The sequence below is a fragment of the Lithobates pipiens genome, unplaced genomic scaffold (assembly GCF_037356315.1).
Source record: "Lithobates pipiens isolate NorthernLeopardFrog02 unplaced genomic scaffold, aLitPip1_a1.2 Scaffold_22, whole genome shotgun sequence".
NCBI classification, from domain to species: Eukaryota; Metazoa; Chordata; class Amphibia; order Anura; family Ranidae; genus Lithobates; species Lithobates pipiens.
In genome coordinates this window covers 178,463,781-178,477,975 of record NW_027507784.1, presented here as the reverse complement: position 1 = coordinate 178,477,975, position 14,195 = coordinate 178,463,781, and the positions used below count along the sequence as shown (strand labels likewise).

General features: G+C 41.3%; 1 long non-coding RNA gene across 1 annotated transcript in view; it reads left to right on the top strand.

Moving 5' to 3' along the window:
* The window catches only part of LOC143924383 (uncharacterized), a 38,569-nt gene extending 30,217 nt beyond the window's left edge, over positions 1-8,352 (top strand). The window contains exon 3 of the long non-coding RNA XR_013261858.1: positions 8,216-8,352. This is a non-coding gene — a long non-coding RNA (uncharacterized LOC143924383). The remainder of the gene's footprint in view (positions 1-8,215) is intronic.
* Positions 8,353-14,195: the final 5,843 nt, after the last annotated feature.

Here is a 14,195-nt window from a genome sequence, read left to right as displayed (position 1 = left end):
ACACCTAGCACTAGATAAGTGTGTGTCCTGAGCTGACACATTTCATGGGGCATGTCCTCTTCCCCAGAGCTGTATTCATGACCAGCAAGGTTTTCAGGAGTCATTCACTCTAGGTCTAATTTATCCATACAAAAAGAGAAAACTGGTCATTGTAGTCCTATAGTGATATAGGTGGAGTGTCCTCTAACCTCCAATACAGTATCCAAAAAGAAGTATGGGTTCCCATAGACAGGTACCCCTAAGAAAAGCGAGGATCACTGAGGAACACCAACAACAAAAATTAGCCAATTCAAACAAATTATTTATTTTGTACCAAAATTACACTATCTGGCATTCCAAAATACAAGTTTAATAAATATATCACTCAGACACATAGAGCAAACTGCGTAAAGGGGTAATTTCATGTAGTACCTATAAAACGTGTATATCCGTGATTAGGAAATTACTCTCCAACCATGGTATGCACTAACCTAGGGACGGAACATAAATACACAAAAACAGCTTGTGTTAACAGACAACATATAACATATGAACAACATCCGGATGCCGGTGGGATCTGACCGTGACCCTAAGACTGCAAAAATAATAAAAAATATTATTGTGACATAATTACACCAACGAAGCTTAAAAAAAACCAGCATAAAACTATTAATAAAGCAATATGGGGTCAATGTCGGATCCCCCGGTAGATAATGTGTTTGAATTGGCTAATTTTTGGTGTTGGTGTTCCTCAGTGATCCTCGCTTTTCTTAGGGGTACCTGTCTATGGGAACCCATACTTCTTTTTGGCTAATTTATCCATAGAAGGGTTTAAATCTTGCAATGTGTATCCTTTTTATACAAAGCGCTGAATAAGTGTTATTCTTGCACAATTTATTAAACCTACACTGAACACTTAATGAGAGGATTAGGTCCCTTGGAAAATATAATATTGGCTTGAAAAACCAAAAGGTAAGAGGAATGAGTAGACTAGAAACTAGACTCAATTGTGAAGGCAGTGGGGACTATCCCTTTATGCTGCGTACACACGACAGGTTTTCCCGTCGGAATAAACTCTGAAGGTTTTTCCGTCAGAGTTCCGCTGAAACTGTCTTGCGTACACACAATCACACCAAAGTCCGATCGTCAAGAATGTGGTGACGTACAGCGCGTATGACGGGACTAGAAAAAGGAAGTTCAATAGCCAGTAGCCAATAGCCTCCGTCTCATACTTGCTTCAGAGCATGCGTCGTTTTTGGTCCGTCGAAACAGCATACAGATGAGCGGTTTTCACGATAGGAATTGGTTCCGTTGGAAATATTTAAAACGTTCTATTTCCAATTTTTGGAAAAAAAAGTCTGATGAGGCCCACACGCGATCAGAATATACGATGAAAAGATTCCGTCTGACTTCTTCTGTCGGACATTCCGCTCGTGTGTACGCGGCATAACTCTGCATAAAAAACTACTGACAGCGGTTCAAAGAACAGGTGTAACTCAACTTTACAACCGTATTCTGTTATCCCAGAGTCTAAGGTTGAATGAAAGAAATTGAATCGATCCCCCCCCATTCACACATTCAAGGTGCATGGGGTTATTCCACTAGCAGAGCTAGTGTATTATCCCGAATACACTCATCACCACTGCCGCCTATAGCCAGCAACACTGATTGTACAACTTTTTTTCAACAGGCTGGTTGTACAGAAGTCAATCAAGATGACTGACTTCTGTACAACCAGCCTGCCCATATAGATGGATCAAAATTCAGCCAGTCCCTCCTGAACCAGCCAAATTTTGATCCATCTATGTCTGGCTTAAAATAGTAGTAGTAGTATAATTGCTACACTTACCTGTTCTGGAGCCACTCTAGTCCGATCCAAGGCTGAGCTGTTAGCAGGGGCTTCAGTGTGTGGGAGTGTGCAGGAGAGGCAGTGAACAATACTGCAGCAGGTTGGCTCCCTTGCGCGAACCGTCCTAGCTATATGTTGGATCGCGGGGTCAGGATAGTGAGAACAGCGGGGGTGCTGGGGCTCGTGGCTAAGGGTCGCGATGACCGCTGGGCACGAGCGATCGTGAGCAGGAGAGACAGAACAGGGATGAGTGTGTGTATACACACACTTCCTTGTTCTGTTCTGTTCTGACAGGAGTGACAGATCGTATGTTCCTATTAGCTAGGAACCACAATCCGTCACTTCCTCCAGTCAGTCCCCTCCCCCTTCAGTTAGAATCGCCTCCCAAGGAACACAGTTAATCCCTTGAGCACCCCCTAGTGTTAACCCGTTCACTGCCAGTGACATTTTTACAGTAATCAATGCAATTTTATAGCATTGATGGCTTTAAAAATATGTAGATTAACACATATCGGATTAAACTGAGGAAAAAAATAGTTTTTTTAAATATATTTTTGGGGGATATTTATTATAGCAAAAAGTAAAAAATAACGTGTTTTTTCCAAAATTGTCGCTCTTTTTTTGTTTATATTGCAAAAAATAAAAACTGCAGAGGCGATCAAATACCACCAAAAGAAAGCTCTATTTATGGAAAAAAAAGGACGTCAATTTTGTTTGGGTACAACATTGCACGGCCACGCAATTGTCAGTTAAAGCGATGCAGTGCTGAATCGCAAAAATGGCTCTGGTCAGGAAGGGGGTAAATTCTTTTGGGGCTGAAGTGGTCTCAAATGATGGATGAGGTTTTCAAGCTTTATTCCACGTAGGAGAACACAAGATTCACATTTCCTGTGCTACATTTTCAAAACCATAAGTAGATGAGACCTGGCCAGGAATGATTTTAACAACAAAAGTGCTCTAAGCTTTGTCTTCCCTACAGTATATGTTTTTTTTAAGGACACATATGCTTCTTCTCAATTTATCCAAATGACTGTATTGCGGAACTGTTTTTAAAAACACATTTAAGGGGAAATAGCAATTGTTCAGACGCTTGTTTTAATTTTTAAACTGCACAATTTGTATGTTATAGGACAGCCTTTCTCACCCTTTTCATCACAGTGGAACCCTTAAAATAACTTTCCGGTCCCAGGGAACCCCTACTAAAAGGTACTAGCTCTACAACTAATGATACATTATTGTGCTGGTCAGGGGGAAGAATGCTCCTTTCATTTGTGTGCAGTGGGAAGAATTACCCCCTTACAGATAGCTAAAAAGATCCATGGTGTCAGTGGGAACTTATCTGAGAGACAGAAATTGCTCATTAATCAAGGAACCCCTAACAACCTTTGGAGGAACCCTGGTTGAGAAACCATGCTATAGGCTGTTGTGATTTTTATAGCATGATTTTGATCTTTTTTATTGGTATCTACCTGGGTGACATATTTGTAAACATCTGGTAATAAATTAAAACATGCATCTTACAGCTGAATTTCAGGGAAGTAGCCAAACACAAAAATGAAATACTTGTATTTCCCAAGAAAAGACTAATTTGGCTGTTCAGCCAGTCTTTTGACCCAGGCACCCCTGCCAGGTGGCATAGCTAGGTCCCATAACAGGATGGTAATGTGAGTTTGTCAGCACTGTGCAGTGATGTAGAGCCTGAATGGTTAAGAGTACTGACTTTTGCTCCCAGAGTCTTGAGTCCTGTGGCACAGAGAGTTACAGGAGGCTAAAAAAAAGACAGATATAAGTACTTCTATTAGCTTTACTGTAAATAGTTTTGAATGAGCTGAGCTTTAAGATCTATGATTAAGCCCTGTGGGTGGGGAAAAATGCATCAGGGTGAGTGGTTCGGTATAGACATGTAGGTGGCGGCCGTTCCTTATCTTTTATTCACCTGGGTGGGTCAGAAATAGCGGCGATCCTTTCCTCTTTACCGATATGTGTACTTATATTAGTTTTGAATTATTTCTAAGAAATACTTAACTGATCCTTTAAATTGGCCTGAAGCTGAGCTTTAAGATTTATGACTAAGCCCCAGTGGGCAGGGCAAAATGCATTAGGGTGTGTTAATTGGTGGAGACACAGACACCCGCCTTTACACTCAAATGAACTTTAATGGCATCCCAGTCTTAGTCTGTAGAGTTCAATATTGAGTTGGCTATAACAGCTTCAACTCTTCTGGGAAGGCTGTCCACAAGGTTTAGGAGTGTGTCTATGGGAATGTTTGACTATTATTCCAGAAACTCATTTGTGAGGTCAGGCACAGATGTTGGACTAGAAGGCCTGGCTCACAGTCTCTGCTCTAATTCATCCCAAAGGTCTTCTATCGGGTTGAGGGTAGGACTTTGGGCAGGCCAGTCAAGTTCTTTCACCCCAAACTCGCTCATCCATGTCTTTATGGACCCTGCTTTGTGCACTGGTCCAAATCATTTGGTAGAGGGGGGATTATGAAGTGGAATAGTTTTTTAGGGGTTGGGCTTGGCCTCTTAAATACAGTGAAGGGAACTCCTAAGGTGTCAGCATACCAAAACATTTTGGACAATTTCATGCTCCCAACTTTATGGGAACAGTTTAGGGATCACCCCTTTCCGTTCCAACATGACTGAGCACCAGTGCGCAAACAAGGTCCATAAAGACATGGACGAGCGAGTTTGGGGTTAAGAAACTTGACTGACCTGCATAGAGTCCTGACCTTAACCTGATATAAGACCATTGGAGTAAATTAGAGCGGAGACTGCGAGCCAGGACCTCACAAATCCGCTTCTGGTCAAATATTCCCATAGACACACTCCTAAACCTTGTGGACAGCCTTTCCAGAAGAATTGAAGCTGTTATAGCCGCAAAGGGTGAGCCAACACAATATTGAACCCTACAGACTAAGACTCTGATGCCATTAAAGTTCATGTAAAGATAGGTGTCCCAATACATTTGGTATTATAGTGTATGTAAGCTGAGGCCACTCCTTATCTTTTATTCACCTGGGTTGGTCCAGGGTAGCAGCGATCTTTGTTCTTTATGGATATGGGTACTTATATTTGCTGTATTGTAAACAGTTTTGAATAATTTCTAAGAAATACTTAACTGGTCCTCTAAATTGGTCTGAAGCTGAGCTTTAAGATCTGTCTAAACATTGCTAATTCACAGGAGTGCTTGTAACAATCGACAAGCTATTAGAGCACACAAAGTACCCGTCTGGCCAGGGGGGCCATTAACAACAACAAGAGCTTAAGAACCACAGTATGTCAGCTCTGCCACGGGAATATATGTTTACAGAGCAAATGTTTCACTGATTCTTAGTCTGTGTTAAATAATACATATCTTGTACATCAAAGAATTGAACGGCATTAGTCCCTGTAGGCTTTCACTGTATAAGGCCACCCGCACTCTAAGAATTTGCCTTCCTACTTTTTGTAGCATGATGTGATGTGTGTCAGATTGGCACACCTGGATTTCACAAAATGAAATGAGAGGGAGTGCCCACCCACATGTGATGACATAGTGTGTTGCATTTAAATGTGGGTGTGGCTTACTTGGAGTGGGTTGGGTTAACTAGACTTTGACAACAGTAGTGACTTTTTTCTAGTAGGCAAAGAAATGCAGGGACAGTTTGAGGAAAATATTTTGTTTTAACCCAGAAGTTTCCATTTATTCTTTCAGCCAGTGACAGGATAGCTGACTCTACCTGCCACCCTCTGTTATTGATCACATGTTACAAGAGACTGATAGACTGCATGTATGTTAGAAAAGCCTGTCAGACTGCTTGCATATAACAAAAGCCTACTTCTAGGTCATAAAGTACTGTTTTTGACTGACTACTCAAAGACTTTCAGATACTGCTTGCATTTTACAAAAGAAGATGGCAAACATGTTCTTTAAAAAAGGGGATCCCATGTCCCTGAAAATCTCATATTGAACTTAACCACTTTCAGACCGGACCATTTTGCTGGCTTAAGACCAGACGAATTTTTGCTATTCGGCACTGCGTCGCTTTAACTGCGCGGTCGTGCGACGTGGCTCCCAAACAAAATTTACGTCCTTTTTTTCCCACAAATAGAGCTTTCTTTTGGTGGTATTTGATCACCCCTGCGTTTTTTATTTTTTGCGCTATAAACAAAAATAGAGTGACAATTTTGAAAAAAAACGCATTCTTTTTTACTTTTTGTTATAATAAATATCCCCCAAAAATATATAAAAAAAAACATGTTTTCCCTCAGTTTAGGCCGATACGTATTCTTCTACATATTTTTGGTAAAAAAATCGCAATAAGCGATTATTGATTGGTTTGCGCAAAAGTTATAGCGTTTACAAAATAGGGGATAGTTTTATGGCATTTTTACTAGTAATGGCGGCGATCAGTGATTTTTATTGTGACTGCGACATTATGGCGGACACATCGGACATTTTTGACACATTTGTGGGACCATTGTCATTTTACAGCAATCACTGCTATACAAATGCAGTGATTCCTGTGTAAATGACACTGGCAGTGAAGGGGTTAACCAGTGGGTGGCAGTATAGGGGTTAAGTGTTCCTAGGGGTGTGTTACTAACTGTGGGGGGCTGGGCTTTGTTTTAGTGAACACTGATTTCTGCTCCATGGAGCAGAGATCAGCGTCGCTTGTTGCTAGGCAGAGCGGGGAGATGCTGTTTACAATGACATCTCCTCATTCAACCGCCCCATGAGACGATCGCGGGTATGCCTGCGGCGATCGAGTTCGCGGGACCCGCGACCGGACTCACTGGGGGTCCCGACCGGCACATGAGCAGGGCAGGGCGGCATTTAAAACTGGACGTATCTGTACGCCAGTATGCCTGCCCATGCCATTCTGCTGACGTACATCGGCGTGCGCCGGTCGGGAAGTGGTTAAATTGACACTAAATAATATCCTTATTCTCCAAAAAATAATCCTTACACATCTGCTACCTAAAGAATATGTTACCCCAACATTTCATATTCCTGATATGTGTCTGTTGTACCATGTAAACCGGTAAAGGAATATGTGTGCTGCTCAGGCTACAAGAAAAAGCAACCCTGTGTCCGCCACTGCGAGTGCAGGCCAGGGAAGGAGCTCAGCTCGGCTCCAAACAGCTGTTGAGCAAATGATGGATCCCATGAAGCTGAACATCAATGCATTCAATGCAATATTCCTAATGCACACATGCCTGTAAAGATGGCTGTATTTAGAAATGGGTGCTGAAGCGATCACCGGCTGGAACTCTGTATAGTCAAAGAAAGTAATGTCACCAGCACACCAGGAGCTCCAAAAATGGGTCCAGAACTTTAATCAGTGATCACATAATTACAGCAGAAAGCGATGCTTTGGAGCCATGCAGGACCCCTGATGTCACATGCCTGATGAAGAGGTCCTGTGTGGCTCTGAAACGTCTCTATCTACTGTAATTATTTGATCGCTGATTAAAGTTCTGGACCTATTTTTGGAGATCCTGGTGTGCTGGTGACATTACTTTCTTTGAACATCAATGCAGACCCACTGGTATTGGAATGAATGGCAGTCTCAGCCTGGGCTCCCACCAGGCCACACATACTTGCATTAAAAAGTATCCTACACTTTTTACATTGCTTTCTTTTGTGTTCTTGCATGCCCCCTTGCTTTCCTATTTCAAACTGACCATGCTAGGCCTGCCCTTCAATGGTCAGACTTGTGCGGACCCTGCCCGCTGCACATCCATTCACTAGGAAGATCAGTATTCTGCTATTTCTCTACCCCCCAACTCTCTAAGCACATTATGCAGCTGAGAACAGAGATTATAAGAAAGAAAGAAAGTATTTTAATTCGCAGGAGCCTGCCAATCATTGCAGCTGGCATCAGTGGATCGTCATTGCAATGTCAGACTCCTGCACGCTCTGCCTCCAGCTTTCAGCATGTATCTATGTACAGACTTTCAGTTAGAAAAATGAAGGAAGTGTCACTGGATTACAACGGTGCTAATCGGTGCACTCATAGCAAATTGATAACTACAAATCCGTCTGCCGCAGTAGCAGACAGGACTTGTTTATTTATTCACAGACCTCTGTGAATGAATGATTCAGCTGTGCAGCCAGAGCCCCACACAGGCCAACCAATTTTAAATGTGACAGTGGTTGTGGGGGAGAGGATCCCCCATCTGCTGTCACAGTGGATGGGGCTTTGGGGGTGATGTGAGAGTGCTTAGAAACATGTTATACTGTATACATATTGACAGAGGTTTTAATCCTTCTCTACTACAGTTTCGGCTGGAGATATAGTTTAAATGTGCTGGAGTGTATATGTTTGGATGTCACATGCTATTAGCCCTCTCCAAAATAATAATTGTGTAATAATGCATTTTATGTCTTTTATTCCAGGGATACTTGGGATGGGAGAAAGAATGGTCATAAACTACTGCTGGGATCTCTCTGCTTTGTATAAGGCATGACAGGCAGACTGACTTTACTAGAGCGGCTCCTGGAATTACAGTTCAGTTTGTTGCTATTATTATGGGATGCATAAAGTCGAAACATGATTACACTGTAAAGAACACCATCCATTTGCAGGACAACCACAATAATGACAATCACGCAGGGGAAAATATTGCTTTGGTTCAAGCCTATGAAGAGGACAGTAAGGAAGATTTCCCCCCTGCCAATCCAGTGCTCTTGGAATATGCTGAACGCTTATCAGAGGAAATTGTAACTAAAGCTGTAAAGCAATGGGCAGAAGTGGACAGCAAATACAGCGATATACCATATATTGAGAGCGACTTTCCTTAACATCCAGCCAGAGACAGTACTTTTTCACAATTTGCTGGCTCGTCAAGCGCACTGCAAATCATTTGTGGGAGGAAGGTGTTAAAATGTTAAATAAAAAATGATTTATTTTAACTGTTATCTGAACTTACTAATATATCTTTCTGCAGCCCACGGATAGTTTCCAACAAAGAGTTAGGGAAAGCTGTAATACATTGGAGTTTTTTTTATTATAGCAAGATATAAATGCTAACATGAATAAGCACAACAAATTACTACTCCCTTTGCATTTCAGCTTTACCATTTTTTCTAACAAAAAATCCATTAACTGCAAACAAAGATAAGAAAAGGAAGCCAGACAGTACACAGCAGTGTCCTATGATTACATCCGCTGAATCATTAAGACATCCCATGTGTGAAAATGCTTCACACAAAATGTGCAAATAGCAAGTTTGTCTTTTATATTTAGCTATTTTCAGAAGGGTTAATACAGTGTTCTGTTAACACTTTTAAGTTATGGGGGAAAACCAGAGGTAAATGTCGGAAGAATGAAATGTTTTACTTTTATGTTTATTCTGCCTCTTTTCTGCTCAGGAGAAAGCATTGATAGGAAAGGCTGGTGGGCCGATGGGACCAGTTCAATAAGCATTATAATTTTATCACCAAAATGGTAAATTTACAAACATCAATATTGCATGGGTGTGCAATCATTATGTTTATTTTCATGAAATACTTATTTAACCATTGACTTTTTTAATCTCATGAATTGGTATTTTAGCTCATATTCTTCATTTTTGTAGTTTTTTCTTTATAAATAAAGATAATCTAGAATATATATTATAACATGGTTACATTTTACAAGACAGTACAATGTCAGTCTAAATAAGAACATGGTTAATGTTTTCCCGTATCCAGTCATAGCGACTGTATCTCGTCATATGAAAACATAAGGTTAGACTATGGCCATATTTAACCTTAAAAACTGATATGTTTTTAGGTTTGTGTCCATGTGGGTGCCGGGCAGAGCGGTAAAGGGTACATTCAATCACCTTACTTTTTTTTGTTTAATTTTCTCAAATGAAGATTGATCTCCATAGGTAGGTAATCATAGGGAATAGGGCCTTCATCATTGAATGTTAAGGCTGATAAACCTGAAGGCAGCCCTTCTCAAGGCACCAGGCTCCTAATGAAGTTGTTGGAGAAAAGGTATTCATGGGACCAGGTTTTATGGAAGCTACAAAAAAAGCCCCATTGCCCGATCTATAACTGGCCATTGCAGTAAGCAGCATTGGAGGGCGACATAAGGTATAAACAAGGCCAAGGATAAATCCAAGGAAAAAGCTAAGCTTACTTACTGACCAGCTTGCAGACAACCAAATAAACTTGTCTTAGCCCTTGTACACACGGTCGGAGAATCCATCGGAATGTGTCCTATCGGACCGTGTCGTCGGATAATCTGACTGTGTGAGGTATGCATCGGACTGATTCCGTCTGAATATCCGTCGGACCCAATTTTCCAACATGTTGGAAATATTTCCCGACCAACTGGGCCGATCAGACATACTCCGATCATGTGTAGAGAATTTTGATCAGACCAAGTGCCACGCATGCTCAGATCAAATTCCTACATCAAAACTATTGGCTACTAGCCTGAATGTAGTCCCATCGTAACGAAATTACGTCATCACGTTCTGAGAGATCGGATTTTATGCCAATTTTGTCCGACCGTGTGTATGCAACAGTTTCTGACAAGATCCGACGGACAAAATCCGACGGGCAAAATCCGACGGATTTGGTTGTGGAAATCTCCGACCGTGTGTACAGGGGCTAACAGTATGCATTAAAAGCAGGGGTTTAGTCTGCACGCATTTGCAAATGCATGCGTAAGCCACAGAGCCTCGCCACAGCACCCTGGTATCTGTGGTCCCTAACACTAACTTATAAGTGTCTCCACAGTGGAAGCACTGCATGGATAGATGGAGGGCAGGTGGACCCCTTCTTAAAGGTAAAGGAGCACACTGAGCACCCAGCATGTAGCTCAATGGCTACAAAAGTGTCAGTGCGTTGCCCAATACACAGTGATACAAAAAAAGCACCGCTGCCCCCATCTATAACTGTAAGCAGCATTGGAGGGTGACATAAGGTATAAACAAGGCCAAGGAAAAAGCCAAGCTTATTTATGAAAGTTGTCCAAACTGGATGATAGATAATATGATAAGTGTTTTATATTATGTACCTAATCTAATTTTGCCTAATGTTGCTATTTTGAAATGGGGGAGTTCTTCCATGTTCCAGCTTTAACATATCTGGCAGACAGGCAGATGTGAGCTAGTAGTGCTTTTCCAATCCAATCCAAGCAAACGGGGCTGTCCAGGATCTGGATAAATTATTATTTTATTTTTACTCAAACAACTCAGTTTTTTAGGTTTTGTAACCCTGGAGGCCACTGACCGACAAAAAAAAAAACGACTTTTATCCAAAACTAAAACAAAAAAATTTACATTTTAAAAACCAGCCAAAAAAAGGTAGAAATTAATTTAAAAGGGAAAACCAATGGGTAAATGTATGTGAATTTACTTTTACACACAAAATACCTCAAAAATCATAATGTATATGCAGTAACTACACCCTCACTTTGCAATAAAAGTTTAGTAAATAAAAATGAAATAAGAAAAAGAATCAATGATGGAGACCATAGCCCTCTTTGGCTCTGAAGAAAGGGGGTCACTCCCGAAACGCGTTAGCCATTTCCGTAGAGGTACTCATCAAATTCCTCGGACATCTGGTCTGGAGTCGCCAAACGTTTGGTGCGATGGATTTATTTGTATTGATTTTGCCTGTGATCAATACTCGTTTGTGAGTAGCCACTTTGCTATTTGATTCAATTTTAAATAAAGCTGTTTTATGGTAATGCACTAGGTCAGTGCGCCTTCCCCTTCTTTGTATTCTCTCTTTTTAGTATTTGAACACCCAATGTTCTAAAGGAGGGCTGCAAGACGTAGTGACTACACCATTTCAAACTGTTTATATCACATTTAAAGACCAAGAAACCAGAGCGCAGGAGAATTTGCTGTTTTTGTGGAGTTTACCCCACTCCCATAAAAAAAAAAGAAGAAAAATCCAATACGGGCAGAGGACGGGTGAGTGGGTTAGTAGGATCAGAGGGAAGTTCCACTTTAATGTGCAGTTTGCTGTGTATGTGTCAGAAACCATGAAATCAGACCGAGGCACACTTGTTTAACCGCTACAATACAGGGCACTTTCGCCCCCTTCCTTCCCAGCCCAATTTTCAGCTTTCATCGCTCTCGCAATTTCAATGACAATTGCACGGTCATGCTACACTGTACCCAAATTAAATTTTTATCATTTTGTTTGCACAAATAGAGCTTTATTTTGGTGGTATTTATTTGCGATATAAGCGCAAAAAAAGCGGAAATTTGGAAAAAAAACAATATTTTCTTTTTTCTATTTTAAAAGAAATCAAATAAAATCTAATTTTGTCATAAATTTAAGCCAAAATGTATTCTGCTACATGTTTTTGGTAAAAAAAATTCTGTTAAGTGTATAATAATTGTTTTTTGTGATCATGGACATATGTACGCAAATGATCATGTACAGATGTGTGCAGGTGATCACGTACATATGTGTGCAGATAATCATTGGGACATGTGATTTTAGTGGGACATGCGTTTTTTTATTTGGGGACATGTCTTTTTATTATTTGGGGACATGTGTGGTGACATGTGTATTTTGGGGACATGTATGGTGACATGTATATTTTGGGGACATGTGTGTGTACACTGTAGGTTTACACTAGACTAGTGATCACTGAGTAAAAAGCTGTAAAAACAGCTCATACTCACTGATCACCAGCCAGCTGCAGCGATCTGCTCTCCTCTCCTCAGCGACGACTTCCGTGTGAGGAGAGGAGGAGCCGATTGCCTAGCAACCGGCTGTTTGTTTTGATCACATGACGGCTGTGATTGGACACGGCCGTCATGTGATCAGGAGGGCCAATCACAGAGCCCTCCTGCCGATCCGAGATGCGCCGTGTCCGGGTGACACGAGCGCATCGGGATCGCGCCGCTGCGCGGGCACGCACGCGCGATCCCCCTCCTTCTGAAGGAGCTGGCAATTAGCCAACAGCTGAGCGGCCAGATCAGAGAAGGAAGGGCTGAGCCCAGCCCTGACAGTATGGTAAGAGTAGCAAAAACACTGGGAGGAGGCTGCACAATGACAGCAAAGGGCCATTTTGTGAATTTCTTTCTTTTAGCTGAAAAGGTAAGCGTAGTGCCCATTTTTGTTCTATATTTAAGAAACGAACATTCCATTTATATTTTTTTAAATCAGGTAAAATATCACCTATTTACTACTTTCAGCCAAGAGTTTTTTTGCAGAGTGAATTATACACATAAAAAGGGTAATTGGAAGGACTTACAGCTCCCTCTGTCTTAGCAGGGAGAGTGTTAAAAAAAAGGGAGGGAGTTAAAATGTGAAAAGTCAGTGCTAAGTTTCATTTGTAGGGCCTGTATGCTCTATAAAAACGAAATGTTATGGATCCCTAAACTAATTACATAAAACCTTAAAAATGGCATTAAAGAGTTCATTCAGAGCCATTGCAATTCCTCTTTACAGGGGTTCTTAGTTAATTGTATACATTCATAGAGTCCCATATACAGCCAGCTTGGTTTTGGTTTAGTTGGCATTGGGAATGGCACAAATCTATAAAAATTGCTTTAAAGGAAAACTTAATCTTTAACGCTGTTGCCCTTCAATAAAACCAACTACCCCTGAGTGCAGGCAGGCCATTCTTATAAATAATGGTTTATGATGATGAGAATTAACAATTGTCCTACTGAATGGGAAAAAATACACCAAATCATTTCTACCAGCACTACAGAAGTTGTTAAGGAAGCTGCACAAGAGTTAATAATGGAGGATATACTGTGTGGTATGGGCTGGAGATGGTTCAAGTATAGCACCACATCAAAAAAAAAAAGTAGACAACTGTTCAAATATAACTGTATATTTCATTATACTTGAACAGTTGTCTACTTAATAATGGACCTGAAATATAGAGGCCTACACATGCTGACAGCTCACATCCTGAGGAAGGGGACTGTAGATCTCTGAAAGTGGTTGACAAGAATAGCTCTCAAAGACATTGTTGAATGTGCTGGAACTCTCTCAGGTGTCATTGCTGTTTGGCTGCCCACTAGACAAGCAGCACCATTTTTAAAGCTCCTGAGCTCTCGATATTCCAGCTGACATCTAACCTGGGCAAACCTTCTGCATACTTTGTGAACTTTTCAGCTGCCACACACAGTCTAAGCTCTGTATTTGGTTTTTATCAAATTTTATCACGACACCGCTCTCTGCTCTGCTCCTCCAGTGCTCACTGGAATGCCAGGCTGGGGAGAGGAGGGAATGGGCACAGCTGGCTCCGACTCTCAGTTGTGTGCTGAAAAGAAGAGCCAGCTGACAATATTGTTGGGATCCTTCCGAAAGCCTGGCGTGGCTCTGCTGATAGCAGTCTTTAATGTACTTCTGTGAATCACAGGAGAAATATGGCCAAAAAAGCTTTGGTCATACTTTGCTG